Source organism: Oncorhynchus keta, chromosome 26, assembly GCF_023373465.1.
Source record: "Oncorhynchus keta strain PuntledgeMale-10-30-2019 chromosome 26, Oket_V2, whole genome shotgun sequence".
In the NCBI taxonomy this organism is placed as follows: Eukaryota; Metazoa; Chordata; class Actinopteri; order Salmoniformes; family Salmonidae; genus Oncorhynchus; species Oncorhynchus keta.
In genome coordinates, this window is record NC_068446.1 from 4,789,450 (window position 1) to 4,807,715 (window position 18,266).

Here is an 18,266-nt window from a genome sequence, read left to right on the forward strand (position 1 = left end):
TTTCCTGTAGTCCACGATCAGCTCCTTTGTCTTGCTCACATTTAGGGAGAGGTTGTTGTCCTGGCACCACACTGACAGGTGTCTGACCACCTCCTTATAGGCTGTCTCATCACTGTCAGTGATCAGGCCTACCACTATTGTGTCGTCAGCAATTTAACGATGGTGTTGGAGTCATGCTTGGCCACACAGTCGTGGGTGAACAGGGAGTACAGAACTAAGCACTAACTAAGCACGCACCCCTGAAGGGCCCAAGTGTTGAGGATCAGCGTGGCAGATGTGTTGTTGCCAACTCTTACCACCTGGGAGCAGCCTGTCAGGAAGTCCAGGATCCAGTTGCAGGGGGAGGTGTTTAGTCACAGGGTCCTTAGTTTAGTGATGAGCTTTGTGGGTACTATAGTGTTGAACGCTGTGCTGTAGTCAATGAAAAGTATAGGTGTTCCTTTTGTCCAGGTAGAAAGGTCAGCATGGAGTGCGATTGAGATTGCGTCATCTGTGGATCTGTTGGGGTGGTCTGCGAATTGGAGGGGGTCTAGGGTTGCCGGCATGATGGCGTTAATGTGAGTCATGACCATCCTTTCAAAGCACTTCATGGCTACCGACGTGAGTACTATGGGGCAGTAGTCATTTCGGCAGGTTACCTTCGCTTTCTTGGGCACAGGGACTATGATGGTCTGGTTGAAACATATATGTATTACAGACTCGGTCAGGGAGAGGTTGAAAATATTAGTGAAGAAACTTGCCATGCTCTGAGTACATGTCCTGGTAATCCGTTTGGCCCTTTTTTTTTTTTTTCCACCTTTATTTAACCAGGTAGGCTAGTTGAGAACAAGTTCTCATTTGCAACTGCGACCTGGCCAAGATAAGGCATAGCAGTGTGAACAGACAACACAGAGTTACACATGGAGTAAACAATTAACAAGTCAATAACACAGTAGAAAAAATGGGCAGTCTATATACAATGTGTGCAAAAGGCATGAGGAGGTAGGCGAATAATACAATTTTGCAGATTAACACTAGAGTGATAAATGATCAGATGGTCATGTAGAGATATTGGTGTGCAAAAGAGCAGAAAGGTAAATAAATAAAAAACAGTATAAAAACAGTATGGGAATGAGGTAGGTGAAAATGGGTGGGCTATTTACCTATAGACTATGTACAGCTGCTCGGATAGCTGATGTTTGAAGTTGGTGAGGGAGATAAAAGTCTCCAACTTCAGCGATTTTTGCAATTCGTTCCAGTCACAGGCAGCAGAGTACTGGAACGAAAGGCGGCCAAATGAGGTGTTGGCTTTAGGGATGATCAGTGAGATACACCTGCTGGAGCGCGTGCTACGGATGGGAGTTGCCATCGTGACCAGTGAACTGAGATAAGGCGGAGCTTTACCTAGCATGGACTTGTAGATGACCTGGAGCCAGTGGGTCTGGCGACGAATATGTAGTGAGGGCCAGCCGACTTGAGCATACAAGTCGCAGTGGTGGGTGGTATAAGGTGCTTTAGTGACAAAACGGATGGCACTGTGATAGACTGCATCCAGTTTGCTGAGTAGAGTGTTGGAAGCCATTTTGTAGATGACATCGCCGAAGTCGAGGATCGGTAGGATAGTCAGTTTTACTAGGGTAAGCTTGGCAGCGTGAGTGAAGGAGGCTTTGTTGCGGAATAGAAAGCCGACTCTTGATTTGATTTTCGATTGGAGATGTTTGATGTGAGTCTGGAAGGAGAGTTTGCAGTCTAGCCAGACACCTAGGTACTTATAGATGTCCACATATTCAAGGTCGGAACCATCCAGGGTGGTGATGCTAGTCGGGCATGTGGGTGCAGGCAGCGATCGGTTGAAAAGCATGCATTTGGTTTTACTCGCGTTTAAGAGCAGTTGGAGGCCACGGAAGGAGTGCTGTATGGCATTGAAGCTCGTTTGGAGGTTAGATAGCACAGTGTCCAATGACGGGCCGAAAGTATATAGAATGGTGTCGTCTGCGTAGAGGTGGATCAGGGAATCGCCTGCAGCAAGAGCAACATCATTGATATATACAGAGAAAAGAGTCGGCCCGAGAATTGAACCCTGTGGCACCCCCATAGAGACTGCCAGAGGACCGGACAGCATGCCCTCCGATTTGACACACTGAACTCTGTCTGCAAAGTAATTGGTGAACCAATGGCTATTGAGTCTGCCGAGATAGTTTCAGAAATAGAGGGTCCAGATTGTCAATATCGCCCAGCTGATTTGCGGAGAAGATACGGTGGGATTCGAGATGGTCAGGACCTGTTTGTTGACCAGGTTTTGTTTGGGTCAGCTCTTTCAGAACATCTGCTATCTGGATTTGGGTAAAGGAGAACCCGGAGAGGCTTGGGTGAGGAGAACCTGGAGAGGCTTGGGTGAGGAGCTGCGGGGGGCGGAGCTGTTGGCCGAGGTTGGAGTAGCTTTCCTGACTGACTGCGTGTATTGGTTCCTGATTTCCCTGAACAGTTGCATATCACGGGGGCTATTCGATGCTATTGCAGTCCGCCACAGGATGTTTTTGTGCTGTTCGAGGGCAGTCAGGTCTGGAGTGAACCAAGGGCTATACCTGTTCTTGGTTCTGAATTTTTTGAACGGAGCATGCTTATCTAAAATGGTGAGGAAGTTACTTTTAAAGAATGACCAGGCATCCTCAACTGACGGGATGAGGTCAATGTCCTTCCAGGATACCCGGGCCAGGTCGATTAGAAAGGCCTGCTCACAGAAGTGTTTTTGGGAGCGTTTGACAGTGATGAGGGGTGGTCGTTTGACTGCGGCTCCGTGGCGGATACAGGCAATGAGGCAGTGATCGCTGAGATCCTGGTTGAAGACAGCGGTATATTTGGAGGGCCAGTTCGTCAGGATAACGTCTATGAGGGTGCCCTTGTTTACAGAGTTAGGGTTGTACCTGGTGGGTTCCTTGATGATTTGAGTGAGATTGAGGGCATCTAGCTTAGATTGTAGGACTGCCGGGGTGTTAAGCATATCCCAGTTTAGGTCACCTAACAGAACAAACTCTGAAGCTAGATGGGGGGCGATCAATTCACAAATGGTGTCCAGGGCACAGCTGGGAGCTGAGGTTTGTGGTCGGTAGCAGGCGGCAACAGTGAGAGACTTGTTTCTGGAGAGAGTAATTTTTAAAATTAGTAGTTCAAACTGTTTGGGTATGGACCTGGAAAGTATGACATTACTTTGCAGGCTATCTCTAGTAGACTGTGACTCCGCCCCCTTTGGCAGTTCTATCTTGACGGAAGATGTTATAGTTGGGTATGGAAATCTCTGAATTTTTGGTGGCCTTCCTGAGCCAGGATTCAGACATGGCAAGGACATCAGGGTTAGCAGAGTGTGCTAAAGCAGTGAGTAAAACAAACTTAGGGAGGAGGCTTCTGATGTTGACATGCATAAAACCAAGGCTTTTTCGATCACAGAAGTCAACAAATGAGGGTACCTGGGGACATGCAGGGCCTGGGTTTACCTCCACATCACCCGCGGAACAGAGAAGGAGTAGTATGAGGGTGCGGCTAAAGGCTATCATAACTGGTCGCCTAGAGCGTTGGGGGCAGAGGATAAGAGGAGCAGGTTTCTGGGCATGGTAGAATATATTCAGGGCATAATGCGCAGACAGGGGTATGGTGGGGTGCGGGTACAGCGGAGGTAAGCCCAGGCACTGGGTGATGATGAGAGAGGTTGTATCTCTGGACATGCTGGTTGTAATGGGTGAGGTCACCGCATGTGTGGGAGGTGGGACAAAGGAGGTAACAGGGGTATGCAGAGTGGATCTAGGGGCTCCATTGTGAACTAAAACAATGTTAACTAACCTGAACAACAGTATACAAGGCATATTGACATTTGAGAGACATACAGCGAGGCATACAGTAATCACAGGTGTTGAATTGGGAAAGCTAGCTAAAAACAGTAGGCGAGGCTAATCAGCTAGCACAACAAACAGCAGGTAAAATGGCGTTGACTAGGCAACTGGGCCGACAGATAAACAAACAAGCAGAATGGAGTACCGTGATTAATGGACAGTCCAGCGTGCGTCAGCTATGTAGCCAAGAGATCAGTGTCCAGGGGGCAGCGGTGGATGGGGCAGGGAAGCTGGGCTGGCGAGTGTTATCCAGGTTTAAAAAAAACTAACAATGACTAAATAGCTTGTAGCTAGTTAGCTGGTTAGCGTCTGGAGGTTCTTGAGTGTGTCATAAAAATAAAATAAAAATTAAAAGTAATAGCGATTCCGTATCACAGTGGGTGAGGCAGGTTTCCGGAAGGTATAAACAAAATAAAAATCAAAAAGAGATAGAAAGTAAATGGGTTCAGAGTGTTTGGGATGCGGTGATTCAGATGGTTAGCAGGCCTGTGCTAACAAGCTAACAGTTCGTAGGCCCGGGCAAGACAAGCTAGCCGTTAGCAGGCCGAATTAGCAAGCAGGGAGATAGCGAGGGCTAGAGAGTTAACATTTGGGGGATGTCGCGATGGGGTGAGTCTGTTTATTCCTCTTCATGCGGTGACATCGACAGACCGGTCGTGGGCCCGGGTAATTGTAGCCCAGGAGTATGCTACAGGTGCTCTAGTACGCTAGGTGAGCTGGAGACACAGCGATTCAGAAAGCTCGCGGGCCTTGGTCAGCAGATGGATCTTTGGCGATGTCGCAACGAAAAAGCCTGTTGAAACCACCTCGGACGATTATGTCGGCGGACCAGTCGTGATGGATCGGCGGGGCTCCGTGTCGGCAGTAAAGGGTCCAGGCCAATTGGCAAAAGAGGTATTGTTGGACCTCTTCGGCTAGTCGGGAGATGGGCTTAGCTCGAGGCTAGCTCAAGGCTAACTGGTGCTTGCTTTGGGACAGAGACGTTAGCCAGGAGTAGCCACTCGGATTGCAGCTAGCTAGTTGCGATGATCCGGTGTAAAGGTTCAGAGCTTGCAGTAGGAATCCGGAGATGTGGTAGAGAAAAAGCAGTCTGATATGCTCTGGGTTGATGTCGCGCTGGTGTCCTAGTTAGCTTTGAAGACCGCTAGCAGTGGCTAACTGAGTACTAGCTAGTAGCTAGTTAGCTGGCTAGCTTCTGATGGGGGTTCCGGTTCTAAAGTAAAGTATAGAAAAAGCAGATCCGTACCACATTGGGTGATGCGGGTTGCAGGAGAGTATATTCAGCTCTAGTTGGAAAGTGAGATTAAAATATGTACGAAATATATACAGAAAAAAAACGAGGAAAACTATATTTACACCAGACAAGACAAAACACACGTCCGACTGCTACGCCATCTTAGAAAGCAGTGAATGTTGACCTGTTTAAAGGTCTTACTCACATCGGCTATGGAGAGTGTGATCACACAGTCGTCTGGAACAGCTGGTGCTCTCATGCATGCTTCATTGTTGCTTGCCTCGAAGTGAGCATAAAAGGCATTTAGCTCATCTCGTAGGCTCGCGTCATTGGCAGCTCGCGGCTGGGTTTCCCTTTATAGTCCAAAATAGTTTGCAAGCGCTGCCACATCCAACGAGCATCATATTCAATCTTAGTCCTGTATTGAAGCTTTGCCTGTTTGATGGTTCTTCTGCCGATCATAGCGGGATTTCTTATAAGCATCCGGATTAGTGTCCTTCTCCTTGAAAGTGGCAGCTCTAGATCGGTGCGGATGTTGACTGTAATTAATGGCTTCTGGTTGTGATATATACGTACGGTCACTGTGGGGACGATGTCGTCGATGCACTTATTGATGAAGCCGGTATACTCCTTAATGCCATTAGATGAATCCAGGAACATATTCCAGTCTGTGCTAGCGAAACAGTCCTGTAGCGTAGCATCCGCGTCATCTGACCACATGCACACCTGATCTCACAGATATGGCTACTGAACTGGAAACAGCAAGAATTATGGCAGTGACACTTGCTACGTTTTGCATAGGCCTATAGGATATAGACAAAAGAAATTAGGAGGATGATTTGCAGGCAGGGACAAATAAATGGGTAATCAATAATTATTGGAAATTAATAGATGCAACACTCGCTCACCATAGGAGCCTAACCTATGTGCACATTGTGACTTTTCCTTTTCCATGATGACATCTTTTGATTGCACTTCGACTCATGTTGGTTGAGCGCCCTCCACTTCTTTCCATTGTCAACATTTATTTACAGAGACTGTTAATTTCATATTCAAGTTAACTACCATGTGATTCTCCGCCCATGTAGGCAGCCTTCTCTATTTCAGTGAGACCACACACACTAGGCACACTTGAGCTCTCACGCTCTCTACTGAAGTTGAAGCAGCCAATTCTAAATGTGTGAATAATAAGAAAAATATGTCATTTTAATACAATAAATAGACTAACAAAGCAGAAAGAGGACTGTTTACAAATAATGGGACAACTAAAATATTTTCATCCCAAAGTCTTGCCCGCTACTGCACGCAGCAGAAAAAAATTCCCGCAGGAAATAAAATCAAATACAAATTTTATTTGTCACATACACATGGTTAGCAGATGTTAATGCGAGTGTAGCGAAATGCTTGTGCTTCTAGTTCCAACAGTGCAGTAATATCTAACAAGTAATCTAACAATTCCCCAACAACTACCTAATACACACAAATCTAAAGGGGTGAATGAGAGTATGTACATATAAATATATGGATGAGCGATGGCCGAGCGGCATAAGCGAGGTGCAATATATGGTATAAAATACAGTATATACATGTGATATGAATAATGTAAGATATTCATTATTATTATTGTAACATTATTAAAGTGGCATTATTTAGAGTGGCATTGTATGAAGTGACTAGTGATGAATTTATTAGTGGCCAGTGATTGGGTCTCAATGTAGGCAGCAGCCTCTCTGAGTTTGTGATTGCTGGTTAGCAGTCTGATGGTCTTGAGATATAAGCTGTTTTTCAGTCTCTCAGTCCCAGCTTTGATGCACCTGTACTGACCTCACGTTTTGGATGGTAGCGGTGTGAACAGGCAGTGGCTCGGGTGGTTTATGTCCTTGATCTTTTTGGCCTTCCTGTGACATCGGGTGGTGTAGGTGTCATGGAGGGCAGGTAGTTTGCCCCTGGTGATGCGTTGTGCAGACAGCACCACCCTCTGGAGAGCCTTGCAGTTGATGGCGGTGCAGTTGCCGTACCAGGCTGTGATACAGCCCGACAGGATGCTATCGATTGTGCATCTTTTTCACCACACTGTCTGTGTGGGTGGACCATTTCAGTTTGTCTGTGATGTGTATGTAACAGTATAATTTTTAAACCGTCCCCTCGCCCATACCCGGGCGCAAACCAGGGACCTTCTGCACACATCAACAACAGTCACCCACGAAGCATCGTTACCCATCGCTCCACAAAAGCCGCAGCCCTTGCAGAGCAAGGGGAACTACTACTTCAAGGTCTCAGAGCAAGTGACGTAACCGATTGAAACGCTACTTAGCGCACACCGCTAACTAAGCTAGCCGTTTCACATCTGTTACATGTACGCCGAGGAACTTTCACATTGTCCACTGCTGTCCCTTCGATGTAGATAGGGGGCTGCTCCCTCTGCTGTTTCCTGTAGTCCACGATCATTTCCTTTGTATTGTTGACGTTGAGTGAGAGGTTATTTTCCTGACACCACACTCCGAGGGCCCTCACCTCCTCCCTGTAGGCCGTCTCGTCGTTGTTGGTAATCAAGCCTACCACTGTAGTGTCGTCTGCAAACTTGATGATTGAGTTGGAGGCGTGCATGGCCACTATGGTGTTGAATGCTGAGCTGGAGTCAATGAGCAGCATTCTTACATAGGTATTCCTTTTGTCCAGATGGGATTGTGCACTGTGATGGCGATTGCGTTGTCTGTGGACCTGTTGGGGTGGTATGCAAACTGAAGTGAGTCTAGGGTGGCCAGTAAGTTGGTGACAAAAGTGAGTGGTAGTCATTTAGTTCAGTTACCGTTGCCTTCTTGGGAACAGAAACAATGGTAGCCATCTTGAAGCATGTGGGGACAACAGACCGGGATACGGAGCGATTGAATATGTACATAAACGCACCCGCCAGCTGGTCTGCTCTGAGGATGTGGCTAGGGATGCCGTCTGGGCCAGCAACCTTGCAAGGTTTAACACGGTTAAATGTTGTACTCACATCAGCCACGGAGATGGAGAGAGAGGGGGGTGCGGTCCTTGTTAGAGGGCCAAGACGGTGGCACTGTATTATCCTCAAAGTGGTTAAAGGTGTTTAGTTTGTCTGGAAGCGGGTTTTCTTTCTGTAGTCTGGGATTTCCTGTAGACCCTGCCACATTCGTCTCGTGTCTGAGCCGTTGAATTGCGACTCCAGTTTGGCCCTCTAGCTTGGCCCTGTACTGGCATTTCGCTTGTTTGATTGCCTTGCGGAGGGAATAACTACACTGTTTATATTCAGTCATATTCCCAGACCATGGTTAAATGCAGTGGATCGCGCTTTCTGGAATTTGCTGGAATGAATGTGCCAAAATTTGCAACTGGAAAAAAAAGCAGCGACAGCAAAGCCATGGCAACATAACCAAAGATGAGGGAAATTGCATTGTCGTTAAAAACAATCGCATAATTATTTATTTTTTTGCACACCATTTACAATTATTTTTTTCCCCTCGCATTTCTGAGTAATTTCCTTACAATATTTTGTTTAGCTTTCAATACTTTTGGGTTTATGTTTTGTTTTCAATATCATTATTTTTGTTTACAATACTAATAATTTGGTTCTCGACTTTTCTCGACTCGGAAGTTTTGCTTGATTTCAATGGCAGAAAAATAACTCACTCACTAGAGCATTATGGGTATTCAGCTCTTACACTACAATGTCTGGAGTCTGCTGGTTTTCTGTTCTACCTGATAATACACTGCACAGACCTGGTGTCCCAGGTCTAAATCAGTCACTGATTAGAACAACAACAACAAAAAATGTATTGGAACTTCGAGGTCCAGAGTTTGAAGTAGTTTGGCACAAGAGGATTGCACCAGATTAAACACTATTACTCCAGAGTTTGAAGTAGTTTGAAGGCACAAGAGGATTGCACCAGATTAAACACTATTACTCTAGAGTTTGAAGTAGTTTGAAGGCACAAGAGGATTGCACCAGATTAAACACTATTACTCCAGAGTTTGAAGTAGTTTGGCACAAGAGGATTGCACCAGATTAAACACTATTACTCTAGAGTTTGAAGTAGTTTGAAGGCACAAGAGGATTGCACCAGATTAAACACTATTACTCCAGAGTTTGAAGTAGTTTGAAGGCACAAGAGGATTGCACCAGATTAAACACTATTACTCCAGAGTTTGAAGTAGTTTGGCACAAGAGGATTGCACCAGATTAAACACTATTACTCCAGGGTTTGAAGTAGTTTGAAGGCACAAGAGGATTGCACCAGATTAAACACTATTACTCCAGAGTTTGAAGTAGTTTGAAGGCACAAGAGGATTGCACCAGATTAAACACTATTACTCCAGAGTTTGAAGTAGTTTGGCACAAGAGGATTGTACCAGATTAAACACTATTACTCCAGAGTTTGAAGTAGTTTGGCACAAGAGGATTGCACCAGATTAAACACTATTACTCCAGAGTTTGAAGTAGTTTGAAGGCACAAGAGGATTGCACCAGATTACACACTATTACTCCAGAGTTTGAAGTAGTTTGAAGGCACAAGAGGATTGCACCAGATTAAACACTATTACTCCAGAGTTTGAAGTAGTTTGGCACAAGAGGATTGCACCAGATTAAACACTATTACTCCAGAGTTTGAAGTAGTTTGAAGGCACAAGAGGATTGCACCAGATTAAACACTATTACTCCAGAGTTTGAAGTAGTTTGGCACAAGAGGATTGCACCAGATTAAACACTATTACTCCAGAGTTTGAAGTAGTTTGAAGGCACAAGAGGATTGCACCAGATTAAACACTATTACTCCAGAGTTTGAAGTAGTTTGAAGGCACAAGAGGATTGCACCAGATTAAACACTATTACTCCAGAGTTTGAAGTAGTTTGAAGGCACAAGAGGATTGCACCAGATTAAACACTATTACTCCAGAGTTTGAAGTAGTTTGAAGGCACAAGAGGATTGCACCAGATTAAACACTATTACTCCAGAGTTTGAAGTAGTTTGAAGGCACAAGAGGATTGCACCAGATTAAACACTATTACTCCAGTACACTATTACTCCTGTACACTATTACTCCTGTACACTATTACTCCAGTACACTATTACTCCTGTACACTATTACTCCAGTACACTATTACTCCAGTACACTATTACTCCTGTACACTATTACTCCAGTACACTGTTACTCCTGTACACTATTACTCCAGTACACTATTACTCCAGTGCACTATTACACCAGTACACTATTACTCCAGTACACTATTACTCCTGTACACTATTACTCCAGTACACTATTACTCCAGTACACTATTACTCCAGTACACTATTAGGCCAGTACACTATTACTCCAGTACACTATTACTCCTGTACACTATTACTCCTGTACACTATTACTCCAGTACACTATTACTCCTGTACACTATTACTCCAGTACACTATTACTCCAGTACACTATTACTCCTGTACACTATTACTCCAGTACACTATTACTCCAGTGCACTATTACTCCAGTACACTATTACTCCAGTACACTATTACTCCAGTACACTATTACTCCAGTACACTATTACTCCAGTACACTATTACTCCCTGCCACAGTTTCATTTTTTTTTTAAAACCAAAGATATAAAATAAACAGTGCTACTGCAACCTGTTAACACCATCTTTTCACAAGTGAGGAGAATAATATTATTTCAACCACACATGTGAATCTGCAATTCCACATGTAAAAGTGATATTTTCAAGTAATTTTGTTTTACATTTACATTTACATTTAAGTCATTTAGCAGACGCTCTTATCCAGAGCGACTTACAAATTGTGCATACACCTTATGACAACCAGTGGAACAGCCACTTGCATCTAAATCTTGTTGGGGGAGAAGGGGGGTGAGAAGGATTACTTACCCTTACTTACCCTATCCTAGGTATTCCTTGAAGAGGTGGGGTTTCAGGTGTCTCCGGAAGGTGGTGATTGACTCCGCTGTCCTGGCGTCGTGAGGGAGTTTGTTCCACCATTGGGGGCCAGAGCAGCGAACAGTTTTGACTGGGCTGAGCGGGAACTGTACTTCCTCAGTGGTAGGGAGGCGAAGGCCAGAATGACAGTGCCCTTGTTTGGGTGTAGGGCCTGATCAGAGCCTGGAGGTACTGAGGTGCCGTTCCCCTCACAGCTCCGTAGCACCATGGTCTTGTAGCGGATGCGAGCTTCAACTGGAAGCCAGTGGAGAGAGCGGAGGAGCGGGGTGACGTGAGAGAACTTGGGAAGGTTGAACACCAGACGGGCTGCGGCGTTCTGGATGAGTTGTAGGGGTTTAATGGCACAGGCAGGAGCCCAGCCAACAGCGAGTTGCAGTAATCAAGACGGGAGATGACAAGTGCCTGGATTAGGACCTGCGCCGCTTCCTGTGTGAAGGGTCGTACTCTGCGGATGTTGTAGAGCATGAACCTACAGGAACGGGACACCGCCTTGATGTTAGTTGAGAACGTCAGGGTGTTGTCCAGGATCACGCCAAGGTTCTTAGCGCTCTGGGAGGAGGACACAATGGAGTTGTCAACCGTGATGGCGAGATCACCTCACTGCAAGTGAGCTCAACGTGTGAAAAAAATCACCTTAAATTCAATTTCTTTGAAATGTCATGAATCCATATATATTTTGAATTTGGATTTAGTGAATAATGAACATGAATCGAGGATGAGCTAAATAATCATATTTTTTATTTTAGGTATGGTGGGATTCGAAATGGTCGGTAATCTGTTTGTTGACTTGGCTTTCGAAGACCTTAGAAAGGCAGGGTAGGATAGATATAGGTCTGTAGCAGTTTGGGTCAAGAGTGTCCCCCCCCCTTTGAAGAGGGGGATGACCGCAGCTACTTTCCAATCTTTGGGAATCTCAGACGACACGACAGAGAAATTGAACAGGCTAGTAATAGGGGTGGCAACAATTTCGGCAGATAATTTTAGAAAGAAAGGGTCCAGATGGTCTAGCCCGGCTGATTTGTAGGGGTCCAGATTTTGCAGCTCTTTCTTTTTTTTCTCATATTGATCTCGTTGTTTTATGGTTGGACATATTGTTTGGTCTGAGCAAGGTGCTGTCACATTTCACACGCACACACACACACACACACACACACACACACACACACACACACACACACACACTCTGCTCACATGACCGCTGACAGCCCTGTGAGAAGATAGAGACAGAGACAGCCGGACCACTGTGACGCAGCCGGACAGAGGGCCTCTGTGTGTGTGTGTGTGTGTGTGATTGTCCTCAGGCCCAGTTAAGACACTACACACGTCTGCTTGGAACAGCGTATGACAGCCATGGAATGAGAGAAGCAGAGAGAAGGAAGGAGAGATGGAAGATGGACAGAAAGAGAGGAAGACTTGGTAGAGGGAGGAAGGGGGATGGGTATCAAGTGTGTAACATCTCCTAAGATGAACAGGAAAGAGATGTCAGTGTTCTGTGTGCGTGCGTGTGACTGAGTGTCACAAGGGCATGTTGTAGTGATTACTCCTCATGACTCTGTTCCCATGATCACTAACCCATTTAAGACTTGTGTACTGTGAGCTTTCACTGGATTGGAGCAGAAGAGAACAGGGAAGGTTGTACTAGCCCGTGCACACACACATACACGCACACAGTCTTGTACAGCTAACCTTATGGGGACACACAATTGAGTCCCATTCAAAATCCTATTTTCCCTAACCCTAAACCTAACCCGTAATCTTACCCTAACCCTAACCTTAACCCAAAAACCTAACCTTAACCCTAGCTCCTAACCTTAAAACGAACCCTAGCTCCTAACCCTTAACGTAATTCTAACCTTTTCGGACTTTTAGAATTTTCTGACTTTTAGAATTTTCGGACTTAACCCTAAACCCCCTAGAAATAGCTTTTGACCTCGTGGGGACTAACAAAATGTCCCAAGTTGGTCAAATTTTTGTTTGTTTACTATTCTTCTATACACACACACACACACGCACACGCACACGCACACACAAACACAGAGAGAGAATGGGAGAAATAGCACTAGTACACTGTAGCAGTGTGTGGTAGCCTGGTCTGAATGCAGATATTAATCTTAGTTCCATCACTAGAAATACCCTGTAGTCTGTACTACAGGCTTTATTGATTAATATAAATAGATGAGTCAAGTGAAGTGAATTCATATTATACTTCACTACACTCCCAAAGAAAATAATGTACTTTTTACTCCATACATTTTCCCTGACACTCAAAAGTACTTGTTGCATTTCGAATGCTTAGCAGGACAGGAAAATTGTCAAATTCAAGCTCTTATCAAGATAACATCCCTGGTCATCCCTACTGCCTCTGATCTGGCGGACTCACAAAACATAAATGCTTCATTTGTAAATTATGTCTGAGTGTTGGAGTATGCCCCTGGCTATCCGTAAAAATAAGAAAAACAAGAAAATTGTGCCATCTGGTTTGCTTAAAATAAGGACTCTTACTTTTAATACGTAAGTATATTTAAGACCAAATACTTTTAGCCTTTTACTCAAATAGTATTTTACTGGGTGACTTTTACTTGAGTCATTTTCTATTTAGGTATCTTTACTTTTACTCAAGTATGACAATTGGGTACTTTTTCCACCAGTGGACAGGACAGACATGCATCTTAATTCATTATATACAACACAACTTACCCCTCATTAGGCCAGCCGATTAGCCCTTGATGCTATGTCCTGGCATTGTGCACATGGGAATTCCCTCTAGCATCCGCTAGCATTGTTGCAGAGTCACGCACTTAAAGCATTAAAGGCTAAACGGTTTCTGAATGTGATGGCAAGATGTTAACGGAAGGGCTGGGAGACCCTTTCAAATCCCCTCGGTCTGTTGAGATGGTAGAAAGGACTCACCTCAGGCAATTACAGCAGGGCTCTGTGTGTGTGTGTGTGTGTGTGTGTGTGTGTGTGTGTGTGTGTGTGTGTGTGTGTGTGTGTGTGTGTGTGTGTGTGTGTGTGTGTGTGTGTGTGTGTGTGTGTGTGTGTGTGTGTGTGTGTGTGTGTGCGTGTGCGTGTGTGTGCGTGTGCGTGCGTGCGTGCGTGTGTGTGTGTGTGCGGTCATGTATCTAAATGTACAGTCTGTGTGTCTATACATAGGGCAGAAATCATATTATCCTTGCCAATCTCTCTGCTTTCCTTGTTAAACTGGCACACACTGGGAAGGAAGGTGAGAACTCTAACATTTGTTTTTTTTTTCACCTTTATTTAATTAGGCAAATCATATCGGGATTTCCAGGCCCTGTTGGACATGAAAACTGCCAAAGGCAGCATCCGTGCAAGCTCTGTCATACGCCCGCCCTGCAAGAAGTGACAGTCTCCTTCATCGGACACCACCGTTGAAGGACAGTCTTTCAGCATGGAGGCCGTGGACGGTGCTAGGGACGTGCTGGAGTCTATCGAAAAAGCTGGCGAAACTGGAGATGCTTGAGACAATCCAACAGAGTATCGCAGACAGCCAGCTTGGAGTTCAGCAAAAAGGAAATAGACAAACAGAACTAGAACAAATCTTTGAAAGGTGTCAGTAAACGGTGTCAGTAAATGGAGTCAGTAAACGGTGTCAGTAAACGGTGTCAGTAAACGGTGTCAGTAAACGGTGTCAGTAAACGGAGTCAGTAAACGGAGTCAGTAAACGGTGTCAGTAAACGGTGTCAGTAAATGGAGTCAGTAAATGGAGTCAGTAAATGGAGTCAGTAAACGGTGTCAGTAAACGGTGTCAGTAAACGGAGTCAGTAAACGGAGTCAGTAAACGGAGTCAGTAAACGGTGTCAGTAAACGGTGTCAGTAAACGGAGTCAGTAAACATAGACAAAAAAGTGTAATTACATTTTTTCCAGCGGCACAGTTACAGTAACCAACGATCTGGATAATATGAGAACAGCATAACCAGCCCTGCTAGGGTGAGTATAATGATCAGAGTTTGGGTGTGGGCGAAAGCTTAAGAGCTTTCTGAATGGGTATAGACAAAGAAGAGCTCTCCAGTAGCTACCAAAACATTCAAAGGCAATTTTCACAAAAAGTGACGTTACAAGTTTATCAACGTTCAAAGCAGAATTACTTTCCCATTGTTCCTCAAATGCAGTGTCTGATATACTATTTTGTAGCTCTGTGTCTCTTTTATCCAATGTAAAAAAAACACCCTTTCAAATGTTCCTGCATGAGACAGAATCAAGGCGGTCGGTCACATATAGGGAGTCAGGCAGTCAGTCTATTGAGGGAAGTGGAAGGAAATAATTAACAGCATATGATAAATGGGCTGCTTCCGTTTGGCCTCTCTATCTACTGAGGCAATACTCTAAAAGCAATCCCAAATCAGTCTGGAATACTGTTAAAGGCCTCCTGGGCACATCCAGTGCAGAAAATATAGAAAATAAGGTGAACAGTTTTAGGCAGGATATGAGTCATCCTGTCAATGAAAGGGACATTCTTTATTCTACTGATCGTGTCATCAAAATCCTGCAGTTTCACATTACCACAGATATCAACTGATGAAGTGATCAAATCACAAATGTGCTTACCTGAGGACAAGTCACCTGGGCTCGATCTAATTGACAACAAACAACTTTGACTAGCTGCACCCTACCCCATTCATAGATGTTGACTTCTTTAGTGCCTAATGACAATAGTATCTTCTGACCGCGGGAGTTTTGTTTAGAGCCCCGGCGCTTGCTGTACTGTTTTGGAAAAATAAGGACGCATCTTTCATATCAGCAAGATATGAAGATATATTATTTTCAAAAAACAAAAGGTACATTACTCCACACCGTTATAGGTTAGGGTTAGTCTTCCCACACGGCAATATCTCCATGTTAGAGAGCTTGTTTATGGAAGACAGAAGCAACCACTTGTGCTAATTAGCAATATGGCATGCTCTGAACACCTGTGGTGTGTGTGTATGCTAACTGGTGAGGAAGTGTAGTTTGTCAACTGGAAGCACACGCAGTCTGTGCAAACCTGCTTCAGTAAGTGTATATTTTTTAATTGAAAGATTATTTCTTGCTGACATGAAAGAAAAGGGGCATATCACATATGTTATGAAAACCATTTAGAAAGTTATGATTATTGACATTTCTAAGCATTAAAACACAGTGTTGGAATTGTAGTTTACACTTAGCCAAATGTGGGCAAATGTAATGGCTAAAAACCCCTACATACGGAGAAGAAGGGGTTTCGAGAGCTAGCAGCACCCTATATTGTAGTTACAATTCATTTTTTGTTACCTGTCATTACTCCAAGGAAAGTTTCCTAATGAATGGAAGCATGTCAAATTGTGTCCAATTCCAAAAGACAGAACATGACCTTTTATGGTATCAAACAGTCGACCAATTAGCCTACTGTCATCATTGAGTACAATTTTGAATCAATCAACCATATATGGGAGTATATAGAGCAAAATACAATTATCACAGCCTCCCAGAATGCATACAGTAAGGATCAGTCAACTGCAACAGCTCTGGTTGATTTAACAGATCAATGGCTCAGGTCACATGACCAAGGTTAACTTGTGGGTGTGCTGCTTCTTGATTTTAGTGCTGCTTTTGCCATTGTTGATCATGATATACTGTTGATGATATTGTGTCACTATGGATTTGATCACACCTCATTTTTGATGGTTACAGTCCTATCTTGTCAGCATGAAGCAGTTTGCGTTCATAAAGGGTTTCTATTCTGAACTTCATTCTGTAGACTGTGGTGTACCACAAGGCAGCTTCATAAGACCTCGTATGAACTTGCTGTAGACAACTGATCTCCCTCTGGTGCTCTCCAATTCTATGGCAACTATGTTTGCTGACGATACCACTGTCTATGTAACAGGCAACTCTGTAAGGCAGCTGAAAGAGGTTATTGTAGCTGACATGATATATATTTCAAATTGGATAACCCAAAACAAATTAGTAATAAATACAAACAAACCCAAAGTGATGCTAAGATATATCAAAAGGAGAAGGAAGAAACTACACTCCTTACAGCTGACAGTTGGCGGGACACCCTTGGGGCTTCAGAGGCTGGTGGTCTCTCTCAACAGTCTCTCTTGGTTATCACACATTACACAACTCACATAACACAACTCACATGACACAAAATCACCGGCAGCTCCTCTATGCTCAGAAGGATTGGGATTTATACGGTGCATTCGGAAAGTATTCAGACCCCTTGTATTTTTCCAGATTATGTTACGTTACAGCCTTATTCTAAAATGGATTCAGTTGTTTTTTCCCCCTCATCATTCTACACACAATAGCCCATAATGACAAACCAAAAACAAGTTTTTAGAAAGTTTTGCAAATTTATAAAAAATACAAAACTGAAATATGACATTTACATAAGTATTCAGACCCTTTACTCAGTACTTTGTTGAAGCACATTTGGCAGGGATTACAGCCTCAAGTCTTCTTGGGTATGACACTACAAGCATGGAATACCTGTATTTGGGGAGTTTCTCCCATTCTTCTCTGTAGATCCTCTCAAGCTCTGTCAGGATGGCTGGGGAGCATCACTGCACATATATTTTCAGGTCTCTCCAGAGATGTTCAATCGGGTTCAACCCCGGGCTCTAGCTGGGCCACTCAAGGACATTCAGAGACTTGTCACGAAGCCACTCATGCATTGTCTTGGCTGTGTGCTTAGGGTTGTTGTCCTGTTGGAAGGTGATCCGTCGTCCCAGTCTGAGGTCCTGAGCGCTCTGGAGCAGGTTTTCATCAAGGATCTCTCTGTACTTTGCTCCGTTCATCTTTCCCTCGATCTTGACTAGTCTCCCAGTCTTTGCCACTGAAAAATGTCCCCCCAACATGATGCTGCCACCACCATGCTTCACCGTTGGGATGGTGCCAAGTTTCCTCCAGACATGACATTTGGCATTTAGCCCAAAGAGTTCAATATTGTTTTCATCAGACCAGAGAATCTTGTTACTCATGGTCTGGGAGTCTTTAGGTGCCTTTTGGCAAACTACAAGCGGGCTGTCATGTGCCTTTTACAAAGGAGTGGCTTCTGTCTAGTCACTCTACCATAAAGGCCTTATTGGTGGAGTGTTGCAGAGATGGTTGTCCTTCTGGAAGGTTCTCCCATCTCCACAGTGACCATCTCTTGGTCACCTCTGTCCTTCTCCTCCGATTGCTCAGTTTGACCAAGAGTCTTGGGTTCTTGGTCCTTCAATGCT